The sequence below is a fragment of the Candoia aspera genome, chromosome 12 (assembly GCF_035149785.1).
Source record: "Candoia aspera isolate rCanAsp1 chromosome 12, rCanAsp1.hap2, whole genome shotgun sequence".
In the NCBI taxonomy this organism is placed as follows: domain Eukaryota; kingdom Metazoa; phylum Chordata; class Lepidosauria; order Squamata; family Boidae; genus Candoia; species Candoia aspera.
Window position 1 is genome coordinate 13270470 of NC_086164.1, and position 13970 is coordinate 13284439.

Here is a 13970-nt window from a genome sequence, read left to right on the forward strand (position 1 = left end):
CAGAGCAATTAAATCACTAATCTGGTGGAAAATATATTTAAAATTTCCAGTGCTTTGCAGTAACAATTCTAGCAACTAGTGACAGGAATTAACTCCATTTCTGAAGTTGTGCCAACTGATATGCCTCAATTGGTTAACCTTGCGTAAATGTAAAAGTTACTATTTATTGGAGCCAGAAGACCATGTGTCTATGTGCACACACAATCGGTATTCTGGTTAACTGATGGAATGTATAGTTTATTAGGGTGTTGTAATAAATGAATTTATTTTACCATTGGAATCTTAACAATAATGTGGAAGGGAGGACAGGAAAATCCAATGAGCAAATAATCCTTCATGTTAAGATAAGGGTGTTCCCACCACAGAACTGCCCTCCTGTTTTCATAGAAGGGAAGAAGGGAGGGCAAAAATAAGAACATTGCATATCTGTTTATGTATGGATAGCGGGGAACATGGCATGGAGTACGGCAAATATAGCCTTTTAATGTAGTGGTTGTGCAAAAAGGTCTTTGAAAGCCATGTTTAGGCTTTGCATAACTTGTGCAGTTCTTTGGGTGCATGAGTGACGGCTTGGAGATGGCTCAGTTGAAGATGGTGAGAAGGATGGAATATCGCCCTGCAGAAGCAAAACCAGATGCCCAAGCGATTGCAGGAATTTGACATGCAGAGGAAATAATTGGGAGGGTCTTCTCCCTACCCCACATAGACGCTCTCCTTACTACGGTGACAGCCAATGGATAGGCCAGTCTTCCATATGAAGATCAAAGATGTATTTGCTCAAACAGAGAGGCTGAATCTGTTTCATACATCCTTTTAAAGTGCCTTCTGTACTTTCACTGGCAACCAGAGCCAATACACTAGCTCTTGAACCTGATAAACGCCACTCATGATAAACGATCAATACCCAGGTGTTTTGAAGGCAGTAGCAACACTTTTATTTATCACCTTAGCTTATAGGAACCATTTGGTGCCTTCAATGGATTGTTAATTTTATAGGGTTCCTTGCTCTTAAGTTTGCGTGTACTGCCCCGTATGTATGTACTTTAAATTTTGGTGACTTGGTCTTGGACTGTAAATAAGCAAATAAATAAGATATGTAGAGATATGTTTTTCTGAGGGGCCCCAATCTCATACTCCAGAAATAATGAACTAGTACTGTTTATTTCCCCTTCTTTCTCCATCTTCTCCATTTTTTATTACAAAAGGAAACTAAGGCTAAAAAGCCATTTGTTTGACCAACGATCTAGGAATTAAATCCTATGTTGGCCAGAAATAAGTATCTGCCCCATTCACCGAAGATGCTAAAAGAAGCAGTGGAGGTGGTGGTTTGGGGCACGAAGAAACCTTTCATGAAACTCAGAAAATCCCCTTTTCAAAATAAAGAAAATCCCCCTGAGGTGGAATAATATGACATAGCGAACAATGAAAAGCAGAGCTCAAATCAGTGGTTCTCAATTAATCTACCATCACATGGTGAGTATATTCAATTACCAATAATGTTCTCCCAGCAACAAAAATTCCAAAGAAGGAACAACTCTACCAGCACACCTTTGAGAGGCTTTTCTGCCATGAGACTCTTCCAACTCAGGCCTTGAAGTTTTTAAGACGTCGTCGGATCTGGAAACCATAGGGCCGTGCTGTTTTGTGAATCTATCCTGGAACGGTCACCTTCTGAAATGAGGTCTTCCAAAATCTCATCAACAGAGCTTGCTATGCAGTGCATTCTCTAAAGTCATTTTCATCCTGCACAGGAGCTAAAAAAGCAATCATAGTCACAGCAATCCATGACTAAAATCCAAACTCTCTATCGGGGATGAAGTGTGTTTCAAACCCAGATCTAGAAGCTCAGATTGAGCCTATACGCAGAAGCAAACTTTATGGTATTCAGCGAACCTCCCCTCCGCACAGCATTGTATCCACAGCAAAACAAGCTGTGAATGGGCTATTATCACTACCTCTCCTTCTCTTCTTCCCTTATCCTAATTGCAGTATGGGAATAGTCTTTTTTGCCAGAGCAGAGCTGAATTTACACATGGCAATAAGCTAGAATGTGCTTTGTGTAACTTTAACATAGGGTGTGACCTTGGCCGGGGTGAATTATAAACCAGAGGTCATGGTTTATCGTCATGAGAACACACGCGTGTAAAGGGCTTCGAGCTACAGTATTAGAAGCATCCCAGGCCTGCCAGGTGTCTTTTCACTAACCACCTATATTGGAAGCAGAGGCGTTTTTACAGAAGAAAGGCACCTTCTCCTTTCTCAGTTCCTCCCGCACTTGGTTCCCCCACCATACTAACGGGCCCGCGATCAAAATTAAGGGAGGCAGCGTTAGCCATTCCCGTTCATCGGAAATGCTGCTGTTAGCGAAAACTCCTGACCGGTATTATGACTTTCTTTTGCTTATAGGCTGCCTTAAAAACGAGGAGCTGAGAAAAAGGGAGAATCCGTACACACCACTCTGGACGTGGCGCGGCATTCAGCTTTTGATCCGTTCATAGTTCCTTCCTCTGGAAAAACGTGCTTTTTCGGGTCCGCTTTTAAGCGGCACCGGTTCTGGGGCGGGAGAGGATGGCCTGGGCATCGGGGGAGGCCCGCTGCAACGAACCGCCCATCACGGGGGGTTGAGGGGCAAGAGGGGCACGCTGAAGACCCTGGGGGCCAGGCTCCGGCGCCTGGCATAACCTGCCCGATCCCACCGATCGCCGTCGCCACTCTCCTCCTCCTGGTCCCGGAATGACCGCCTCGCAGCCAAAGCCTGCGGGATCGAGGGGAGGCGGCACGCCCTGCCCGGGATGCCCGCTGCCTTTAGCTCGAGGGCACCACCCCGGCTGCTGCCTGCAGCAGGGGCACCAGCGCGCTTCCTTCCGCAAGACCTCGCGCGCCGGGCCAACCGGGCGGGCGATTGTCCGACCAGGCTCGCTCCCACCCCGGCCTTTCCCCTTTCCCCCGCCCGACCGGCCCCCTCGCCGGCCCTCCTTTGTTCGGAGGGGAGGCGGCCGCGAGCCGCCCGCGCTAACGTCATCACCACCGACGTCACCCCCTCTCGGTGTCCACGCAACCGCTGATGTCACGCCTCCCCGGGGGTCCTCCCCCGTCTTTAACCCCTTCGCCCCCTCCTCCCTCCGCAGAGCGCCCGCCGGCTCCGCGGGGGGGATTCTCCCCTCGCGACTGACGTCACGCCGCCCCGCCGCCCCCTCCCCGCCTGGAGGCGCCGCCCCGGCCCGCCCCTCTCCACCCCCGAGGCCGGCGCCGCGCGGAGACGCCCCCGCTCGCCGGGTCGCCGGGAGCAGCAGCGGCGGCGGCAGCGGCAGCCGAGCCTCCCCGCCTCCCCGCGCCCCGCCGCCGAGCCGGGGGCCGGGCGAGCCAACCAGCCAGCCAGCGCGCCAGCGCCGCTTGCCAAGCCATGCGCCGCGTCGAAGCGCGCCCGAAGACTGCCTAGCCGCGGTCGCCCAGCCCGCCCCCTCCGCGCGGGGAGGGACGAGCATGAGCGGCCGCCCCGGTTCGCAGGCAGCCGGGCACAAGGCAGGGCCCCCGCGGCGCCGGCGGCGCCGGCCCCGACTGCCAGGAGCGCGCCGGCGGAGGCGGCGCCATGGTGCCCTTCGCGCCGCCCGAGGGCGCGGAGCAGCCGCCGCCTGAGCCCGACGCGGAGCCCTTCTGCCCTCCGCCGCCGCCGCCTCCCCCGCCGCCCCCGCCGCCCGCGCCGCTCCCCGCCGCCGACCTGCCGGAGATCGCCGGGGGAGGAGGCGCAGCAGGGGGAGGCGGCGGCGGCGGCAGGAGCAGCAGCAGCCCGGGCGGCGAGGTGAGCGCCGGGAAGGAGGGCTCCCGGGGCGGGCGGGGAGAAGTTGCGGGCGCTCGGGGAGGGGCGCCGCGGGCGGGGCGGGAGGGGTCCTAGCCGGGCTGGCCGCCGCCGCCCCCTCGACAGGCTGCCCTCCCCGCTCCTTTCCACGGTCTTCCCGACCGGCTGCCCTCCCCCTTTGGGACGGGGTCGCTGTCCACCCGCCCCCCGAACTTTTGCTGCCATGTCTTTCTCCCGCGCCCCCAAGTAAGGGTCTGTGTCGAGGCCCCTTCCCGGGACTCTTCGAAGCGCCGGCATCCTCCACTGGTCCCCTCCAGAGATGGGGGGGGGGGCGATCCCCGGCCGGCGCCTCTTCCCCCTTTCCATACATTGCAGTAGACACTTTCTCCTACTGTAGTCTGCTTCTTCTTCCGTCGGTGTCCTCCACCCCCCCCCGCCCGCAGCGAGGCCATCTAAATTATTTAGGGTATTTGATACCACTTTATTTATTAGGTCTGGTTTAGCACAGTCATCCTCGGACTGTGGCTCTCAGGCGTTCGGGACAGCCATTCCTCTGATCCCCAGCCAGCCTTTGCTCTCATCTTCTGATAGTTTTCCACCTTACTCCATTCTTACTTTAGGCCTCCCCGGCAAAGGCAGACAGATGTGAATGCCGTGCAGGAGCGCAGGCTGGGAGAAGGCTGCCTCAATAATTCTGACCCCCCCCCCCCCATCCCTTTACTTGTCCCTATCCTATGAGAGTTGAAATTTTTTTTTTCCATATGTAAAACTTCTTCCTAGCAGGATCCTCTGAGCAGAGTGCAATCTGAAACCAATATAATCAAAGGGTTTTTAAAAAAACTTCTCTCTTTTCTACCTCTTTTCCCTCTCATTCTTGGCTTTTGGTCCTCTACTGCTAGAACTGGTCTCATACTTTGTTTTCTTCCCTTGTCTTTCCTTGATTTAGATAGTTCCTTCAGCTCCATCCACCTTGGCTTGTCCCTTACCTTGAAAGATTTTTTTTCCCACCTTCCAAATAAACCTAGTTTTGAACGGTTGCCAGATACTTCTGGTGCATATTTTTAAGACCCTTCTTCCAATTTCTCCTGGAATTCTGCTCCTCACCCTAGGTGAGGAGATGGTTCCAGACATGAAGGATGTATACATTTCTTTTCCCCAGCTCCCCTCTCCTAGAACAAGAGGCAGGACTGTTTTTCTAGCCCTTCAGAATGAGTTCTTGGAATTAAACCATTTTGATGAGGAGGACGTGCTACACTTTCTGAGTTTCTGAATCCCTTACACCAGCAACGATCCTAAAAGCCAGCATGTTCACACCTACAGTCTGCAATAAGGTTAAGACACGCAGAACTGGAACAATCTGGATTGACTGCCACCGTTACTTTTTTTTTTTTTTTTGCTAAAGTGGTTCTGGGTGATGTTGTTTAGTATTCAGTTTACTCCAAAAAGTTGGCAGGAGGGGGGGAATAAACAACAAATCTCTCCTTTGGGGCATTAACATACGTTCAGCACTATCTGTGCTGAGAGAACAAATGGCTTGTTTTCAGCACTACTTGCGTATCAACAAAGATCTTTGTATTCTGAAATTATTTCTGAAGTAATTTAGAATGCTTTGAACCCCGAATGCTGAAAGGCTCTGAATTATTTTCTCCCTTGTTATTTTTTTATACCCTTTTAAAATACTTTTGCCATCAAGGTGTCTTACTTTGTCCTTGAGACGTGCCCTGTAAGTAGTCCAAAGGACCTCCAAATTTCAGCCATGTTTCTTTCATCAGCCCCACAGGATAATGCTAATATTTCATTTAAAAAATAGGAGGTAAGCTGGAGGTTGTCGTCTGCTTTTTTCAGGAAAGGACAGAATGTCCTGTAACTGTTAAAACTAAAGTGATTATTAATAATATGCTTTTTTGTTGATTTGCCATTATAAACCTTCAAAAAGCAATGTGTATTTTTATTGTGTCCAGATTCAGCCTTTCCCCTATGGAGTCTAAGACAGTGCTTATGAGGAGCAGTGAGCATATCCTGGTTATTTAGTTTCAGGAACCCTGTCCCCATCACCTATTCTTAATCTAGTCCGAGTCCTAAAGTTTGCTCCAAACATTTAAACCATATCCCAAGAATCTGTGCTCAGGATTATACAGAGCATTACATCATTGTTTGCTGACTAAGCTGCAGTAGGCAGAGTTGGCTTACAGCAATTAGCCCCAAACCATGGTTTCTTAATAGTAAGTGGCTAGGTTGGCAAAAAAAAGTCAGTTAAACTCAGATCAGCCAGACATTTGAGTCAGAAAGTCTTATCAGCCTGCTTCCTGGATTGACTGGTTTTGTCTTTCCATCCTGTATCTTGTATGTCTATAATCTATCTGCAGTTGGGTTCACATGTCCTTAGGGGATGTGAGAACTGATGTGGTTACTGTTTCTAGCCAAGGAGAGGAGGGCAACCTCAGGCCCTCTCAAGAGCTTGTTTATCATGGAAAACAACTGGGTTGGATTCCCACAAGGTGTTCTAGTGTGAATGTTGTCTGCAAGCTGGCATGCAGGACGTCTGCACTGACAGGATGTTGGGAAGGGGCATTGACTGGCAGGGTTTTTTGACCTCGGTAACAACAGCTTTTTATGCGAATGGTTTTTGTTCTCTTTTAGGTGGGGTAACTATAGCAGTCTCTGTCCCAGACACTACCAGGGGTTTCATTAAACAAACATACTAGATGCATCAATTAGTGCCAGAATAGGGACGGATTTATTTTTAAAGTTAGTCAGCAGTTTCTTTATAAAAATAAGCAATGACCTCAGCAATCATTTCTTCAATTATTGGTCAGTTTTCTTGGCACCAGACCACTCCCTCAATGGCTGTTGCTGGAATTGCAGCACCTATTATAGTGAGTTCAGAAAATTTACACTGGGGAAATAACCCCATTCTGCTATTGACAGCTGTGTGAACTACTGAAATATTTGTGCTGCAGACATGTGAAGAAGGCAGACTTTACACTTTTCCTTGCATTGGGAGTCGAGAGTTGGAAGTGAACTATTGCGTTCATGCCAGCTTATATGCTATGTTAATGAAAGATCTTATCCAAATACTGTTCTGAAACTGGTCAGACTTGCCTCTGATTGTACTCAAGCTTTTTTTTTAAGGTACTTGTTTTGAAAGGTTCCTCTGAGAGGAACTTTTACAGTTAGTAACTGCAGTTTTATGTGGCAGAGATGCGAAGGAGCGGATACATTTAATATTCTGCTAGATCGTTCTAAATACAGCACCATGCTACAATGTTTTCTGGGAAGTAAGTCCTACACCACTCAGTGGTGCTTAACTAGAATGTAAGATTGTATAAGAACCAAGCCATTGTGATTGAAACAACTTTTGTGCAGGAGTGTAGCCTTTCTATTTTCTGCGCTCCCTGTTTGTGTGTCCGCCGAGTGCCGTTCCAAAGGACTGTAATTACTGTGCTGTTCTCTATTATAGCTGTATGTACTTTGCAGTATTTCTTTGATTGAATTGCTTAATCAGGGTCTGTTTGCCTCCGTAATTTAGGGAAATACTGTAGTAAAGTTTCAGTATTGGGTAGAGATGCTGAAGATTAGTACTTCTATTTGGAATGGTTAAATTTAATCCCAGCAGTACTGGCAATAAATTCTTAATTTCATTCTGCAGGGTAATGAAAACATGTGGTTAGGATGTTGTTCAGAAATTGCACATTTTCTTACCCTTGTGTGCGTGGCACAGTTCTAATTGTAAATGCAGTTCCTACGGGGTTTTTGTAGGCACCCTTGCTTAAGAGACAGCCCTATCACATCCTCAGGGATTTAGAGAGGAGCTATTCACGTAGAAAGCAGACAGAATGGAGGATTTACCAGTGTGGCAATCTTGTACCTGTCTTCTTCCTCACCTGTGACCATGAAAGTTATTGGGTTATAGTTCAGAGAGGGGACATAGATTTCCCACCCACACCCTATACAGGGCCTCTTCCCTCAATGTTTCCTACCCCTTATTCTAATTTCAGTTTCCTGCCTGCTCATGCATTTGCTAATCAAAAGACACCAACTGCTAACTGCAAGGGAAACTCTACTATCAGTTCATTTGATACCGAAGTCAAACGTGTGTGTCTGCTGAGCAGGAATTCCTGGCATTTACACTAAATGATCAAGGCATTTGCCAATCCTCAGTTGCTGCTGCTGTTGTTGTTTTTTAAAAAAAAAACAGATTTAAAGGTAGTTGAATTCACTCTTAGGCATTTGTCCATGCACCTTAGGACAAAAAGGGACTGGTGTTGTTTTGAAAGTAGCATTGGCTTAAATGTGGATACTGTGCAAAGGAGTTATTGAAGCAATGCCTGGTTTTATGTTTTGTAGTTTAGCATGAAATGGAAACAACTGTAAAAATCTTTGTTGCTTATAGGATAACATTGTGAAATTGCCACTATACAGTATGCCCTAATGTTTTCTGCAGTTATTCTGAGGCCTTTTCTACAACTAGTAGTATATTTGATAGATAGCAGCTGATACTTAAACTGTTCCTCCGAAAATAATCTGGATGCATGAACTGATGCCCTTCCAATGTGGGCCTGCTAGTGTAATCCATTCAGTATGTCTTCTCTTGTTAGTATTTCTTAGCTTTGTAGGCTACTGGGTTTCTGCATTCCACCTTTTAGCTACTTGTCATGTAGACTTTATGCAAATTAGTGGACATGAGAAACTTCTTGGTCAGCAAGTTCATGAGGAAATCAGTGCCAGAGTAATATAATTGCCCAAAATGAAATTATTCAGCCGTGTCAAAAGGGATGTTTGTTTAGGATGTTTGTTTAGGATGATACCACTGGATTTGGAGAAGGCAAATATTGTCACGAATATGAATTGGACCTTACGCTTTCAGTGGCAGGGCCTGTCAATGCCCCTTTTGTGTATGTGCTGATTGCAGGATTTGTGTGAGAAGAAAGCATCCTTAGATTATCAACTTGGTGCCCCAATTTATTACGGGATTGACATCCATACTTTGCTTAGATTTTTTTTTGCGAAGCCTCCCTCTTTTCCAGATTGGTAGGTCACTGAATACAGGATATAGTTTGGGTGAATATTCTCATCTTTGAAAGTGAGTTGGGATTCAGACTTCCTGTAATCATAGCTAGTATTAAATGTAGATCTATGACAAGTAGCAGTTACAACTCTGGGGGAGGTTTGCTTATGTGATAAGAAGTTCAGCTGGCTTCTTGTCTGTTACACTGGGAGATTAAATTAACATATATTTCCTTATACAACATATAGTTAAATGGTGATCAGGTGTGGTGATGACCACCAAGTTAGATGGTTTAAAAAGAGTTGGATTCATGCGGGATTATTTATTTTATTTAATTTCTATCCTGCCTTTATTATTTTTATAAATAACTCAAGGTGGGGGACATACCTAATACTCCTTCCTCCTCCTATTTTCCCCACAACAGCAACCCTGTGAGGTGAGTTGGGCTGAGAGAGAGTGACTGACCCAAAGTTACCCAGCCGGCTTTTATGCCTAAAGCAGGACTAGAACTCACAGACTCCTGGTTTCTAGCACAGCACCTTAACCACTAGACCAAACTGGCTATGCTATGAAGAGCTTCTAATCTTCTCCTCCCTCCCTTCTTCTTCTTTTCTTCTTCACCTTGTCATCCTGAGAAATTCTTAAGAACTTCCAGATTTGATAACTGAATCACAGGCAGCAGACCTTGAAGATCAGCTCTTGAGGTTCAGTGGTGAAGGAGGCCTGTTGTCTTACATTTATGCTCGTAAGCTCCTGAATGCATCTGAGTGGCCACTGTGTGACCCAGCATGAATAGGAAGTTCAGGTAGTGACTGTAAGCACATTGTTCAGATATATGCCTCATAGACTCTGCCATTATTATGTTTGGCTAATGGTTCATAAGTGCCTGCTTGTTTACTGGATGAAGTAAGGTAAGGACTTGTAGTCCAATGTGCAGAATGGATCTGCTGATCTGGGATGACTTGTTTCCAAAATCTAGTTGCAGTAGTGTTGCAAATGAGTAATGTATGAATACTCCTCAAGATTTAGCTTCATGTCCTATCTGAGCTTTAGCTTCATGCCCTAAAATGCAGTTTTGGGCTCCTTGCTGCACTCATGTGGATTGAAGGATATGGGAGTTGAAGTCTTGGGAATAGTAAATTGTCTTTTTGCTTTTATAGCACAAGTAGAACGTATAAATATTGGGCAGTGTTGAGTTTCAGGGTTTAGTGACCGTGGTCTTGACAACAGATTTCCTGATGTTTTGCCGGTAACTCTGGCTGGCACCTTCAGAGGCATGGTGGTCTGCTTATTTATTTATAAATGCCTATGGAATTTCGTAAGCACACATTTTACATGTGGAAGACCTGTGTCCGAGTTCCTGGAGAAGTGCTACTGATCAGGGTTTCCTTTTGAGCAATCACAAGTGGAATATGAACAAGTGCTTTGCCTAGTGTTTTATTTTCCCTTTCCAATGTCAGCCCTTCAAACTAGGGCAAATTAGGAAATAGCCACTGCAAGCTGTACTGGAATTCTATTGTTGTAGGGTATAATAACAGAATTTTGAAGGCCTGTCTTATACCATATAGAATCAAGACTGGTTTATCTTTTCTGTCTCACCTCTCTTCATTTTCCCAGGCCAAAGTTGATATTTACATAACAGTTCTTATATTTCTTCTTCAACCTTATCTCCATGTTCCTCTACCCCAGCATGTATAAATGAAATGCTTTAAGTCACTAGTCCAGTATCTCTTAACCAGGATTCCATGTAACCCTAGGGTTCCACGAGGGGTCACTAAGGGTTCCCTGGGAGATCAAAATTTATTTAGAAAATTATTTCAAACTCTGGCAACTTCACATTAAAGAAATAAATTTCATTCTTTATTTTTAGTTTAAGGACACTGTTCATGCATGTATATAGGCCCACACATGAAACGAATATAATAATTTTGTAACTTCTGGCCTATATTTGAGCCTGAATGTGCAGGGGTTCCCCAAAACCTGGAAAATATTTCAAGCATTCCTCCAGGGTCAAAAGGTTGAGAAAGGCTACACCAGTCTTTCCTGGTTGGAAGGAAACAAGAAATGATGGTTGGCAGTTTTGGAGCAAGTTGAGATAGGAAGCTATGGTTTGAAGGTACTTCCGGATCCATACTTCATTACAAGTTCTCATTTTCTCAGAGCTGATGAACAGTGAAAGACTGAAAGCTATGCATGCCTTTGAGCAATACTATGAAAGGAAGAGAGAAGGTGACTGTGTTTGCAGTCAAAAGGATTTACTGTATGAATCTTCATTTGGTAAGGAGAAGGATGCTCATCAAACAGCGTACTGATGTTTAACTACTAGTTCAAAGTACTTGCAGATATTAAAATAGTAGATGATAGAAAAAATGAAAGTTATGTTGTAACCTAGAGTACAAGTTTAATTTAAATTTATACCTATAACTGTTGTAAAAGAAAATTGGAAGTCATTTCTTTGTATTTCTTTTTGGCCTCTTTTTGCTTGCACATTTGGCTCCTTCCTCCATTCCTCACTTTCCCTTACCCTAAATAATAGTTTTAGTTTTTATCTTTCTTGCTTAAAATATTTAATAAATTTATCATAAAAAAGTATTTGCTGTTATTAATATTTGTAATTCATATAGCTGCTTAGGGGTTGCTCTGTATTCAAATAGCCTTGTAAATAAGAACAAAAAAGTTACCTTCTCATGCTTTTTTCCGATTTATGAAGTCTTCTGGTCATCTAGGTCAGTGTTTCTCAACCTTGGCAACTTTAATTCCCCATGCTGGCTGGGGGATTCTGGGACTTGAAGTCCACACGTCTTAAAGTTGCCAGAGTTGAGAAACACTGGTCTGGACCATACTCTTACCGACCATAGGTGTAATGGTATGTGAGAAGAATCGGGGAAGAAATGCTGCCTAGGGAATGGTCAGATGAGAGTGGGTGTGGCCCACAGCTGCATAATGGGCAGAAAAAGATTGAGAAGGGACCCTGCTGAGAGATGGCAGGAGATCTGTACTTTCAGACTTGCAAGATTCTCTCAATGTAGCCGTACAATAAAGTAGAATTAGCTCATCTGCTCTTGTTCCCTGTCTGGTCTGCCTGCGAAGGCTGACAATCGGTGTCCAGGCAAATGGTCATTTACAAACCTACATTAACCCTTTTGGGTATTACAGGTATGCAGGCGGCGGTATTGTTACTCCCTGTAAACATAAATTCAGTTTCTTACGCTGTGTTTGGTATGGCTTGTTCCAAAATAAGTGAGCATCTCATTCAGCCTAAGATGATTTTTTTCTCCTGCATCCAGCTGCAGGAAAAGAAAAAAAAACTTGGCAGCTCATTAAGGTGTTCTCCAGAATTAATGTGGGGTACTTTTAATCTGTCATGAAATCTAGTACAGCTGTTTAGAGTAAAACTTTTGCTTTACAGAGAGATAATGAAACATTGATGCGAAGGATGTTTACAGTTGTCCACCCCAAATAAAGTTTGAAACTCTTTGGCTGCAGATAATTTCTAGATTTTATACCATTAGTTGGTGTCTGAAAAGCAGATGTTCGTATCTGTACATAAATTTATACTGGTGCTATTACAGAGGAGTATGTTATTAATTAATGTTGCAAAACTCTTGTTTTCCATGTTACTGTTGGTCTAGCCTCTTGTTAGTTTTCCATGCTGACAAGAATTTGGCTCAGTTTGTTTTATCTTGTTAGAAGTGTGTTTTTGGAACTGGTTGATAGTGTCACAATCAATAATTGGAGATTATCTGTTATGGCAGGAAAAGAGTTCCATGTGTATAGAATAGATCACTTAAAAACCATTGTGAAACGTAAGAATTCGGTTAAAGAGCTACTGCTTGCAAGGCAGAGTTGAGTTGAAGCAGGAGAAAAGGACTTATTTTTGCTGAAGGATTATTTGTCATAGTAGATGCAGGAGGCTTTTCAGACACATTATTTTACTGCCAGAACCAATTTCATTTGCTGTTGTATAACTGAACAGTGTTTCAAAATCAGTGTTTTGTTGAAAAGAACAATCAAGTGATGGACTTTGTTTACAAGCACTGTGGGAGATATTTAAAACCATTTTTTTTTAGACTGAAAGTGTTGCAGAGGCAACCAATGTTATGGATTTTATTATTATATTTTAGAAATTTATAAGGCTGCCCAACTGTACAACTACTCTGGGTGGTATAGAGGGAAGACAAACATACAACACAGTTAAAACAAAACAAAAAAAATACCCAAATGTTATAATAGAGGAGCAACCATTAAAAGACAATCAAATATGCAGGACCCACCACCCATTCTCACCCAAGGCCCCAAGAAAGACCCAGTTTGTTTCAAGCTCTTTTGAACATGGCCAGGGTGGGGGCTGGACCATCTCAGATGGTGCTCCAGAAGTCATGTGCTACATTAGGTCTATCCAGTGATACTGCTTAAAGGATGGGACCTGGAGCATGCCAACTCTACCCAATCATATAGGGCAGGCGGGAGCCATAGAACACAGAAGGTCCTTTAGATAACTAGGCTCTGTGTCATGAAGGTCTTTTTAATTTCATAACCAGCACATTGGATTGCACCTGGAAGCCTATCAGGAGCCAATGATAGAGTGAATATGTTGGGTGGGCCTGATGAGATATACCCATAATTGCCCATGTTGCTGCGTTCTGGACCATCTACAGCTTCTGAGTGGTTCTCCAGGGCAGCTCCATGTAAACTTCATTGCTCTATTAGTCACACTTCTGTGTAAAGGGTTGTGGACGTGTGGAAGTTCTGTGAATATTAATGCATTTTTAAGGCATTCAAGGCCCGCATTGTTAATGGAAACTGGTCCATTATGGGACAGCTTATCTGAGAAGCTGAATATTAGGGGCTAGAAGAGAAATACAAAATCCTCAGTGCTGTTCTTTGTAATACTGATGCTGAGTAATGCACATACCGTATGCATTAGGTGTTCCTCTCATCCATTGGCCTGTTATCTCTGGTAGGTCCCCTCCATCCTTGCGTTTTCTGTTATCCCCATCTAGGCTGGGATAGAGACACAAGCTTACTACATTTGGATCTTGGTCACTGTTTAAGCACATGTGTGTAACAATGCTTCATGGAAGGATTGTGGCAAAGAGAGCAAAGTTCTCACTAATATAAGAGATTTTATGCAATGCTCAACAAACAGTGTTATGTGAATATTTA

The 13970-nt window shown here is 44.8% G+C and overlaps 1 protein-coding gene across 2 annotated transcripts in view; it reads left to right on the top strand.

Moving 5' to 3' along the window:
- Positions 1-3713: 3713 nt before the first annotated feature.
- Positions 3714-13970, top strand: part of RPS6KA6 (ribosomal protein S6 kinase A6) — a 53055-nt gene continuing 42798 nt past the window's right edge. For both annotated transcript variants that reach the window (XR_010068649.1, XM_063313730.1), the window contains exon 1: positions 3714-3799. The gene's annotated coding sequence lies outside the window, so the exon portion shown is untranslated. The remainder of the gene's footprint in view (positions 3800-13970) is intronic.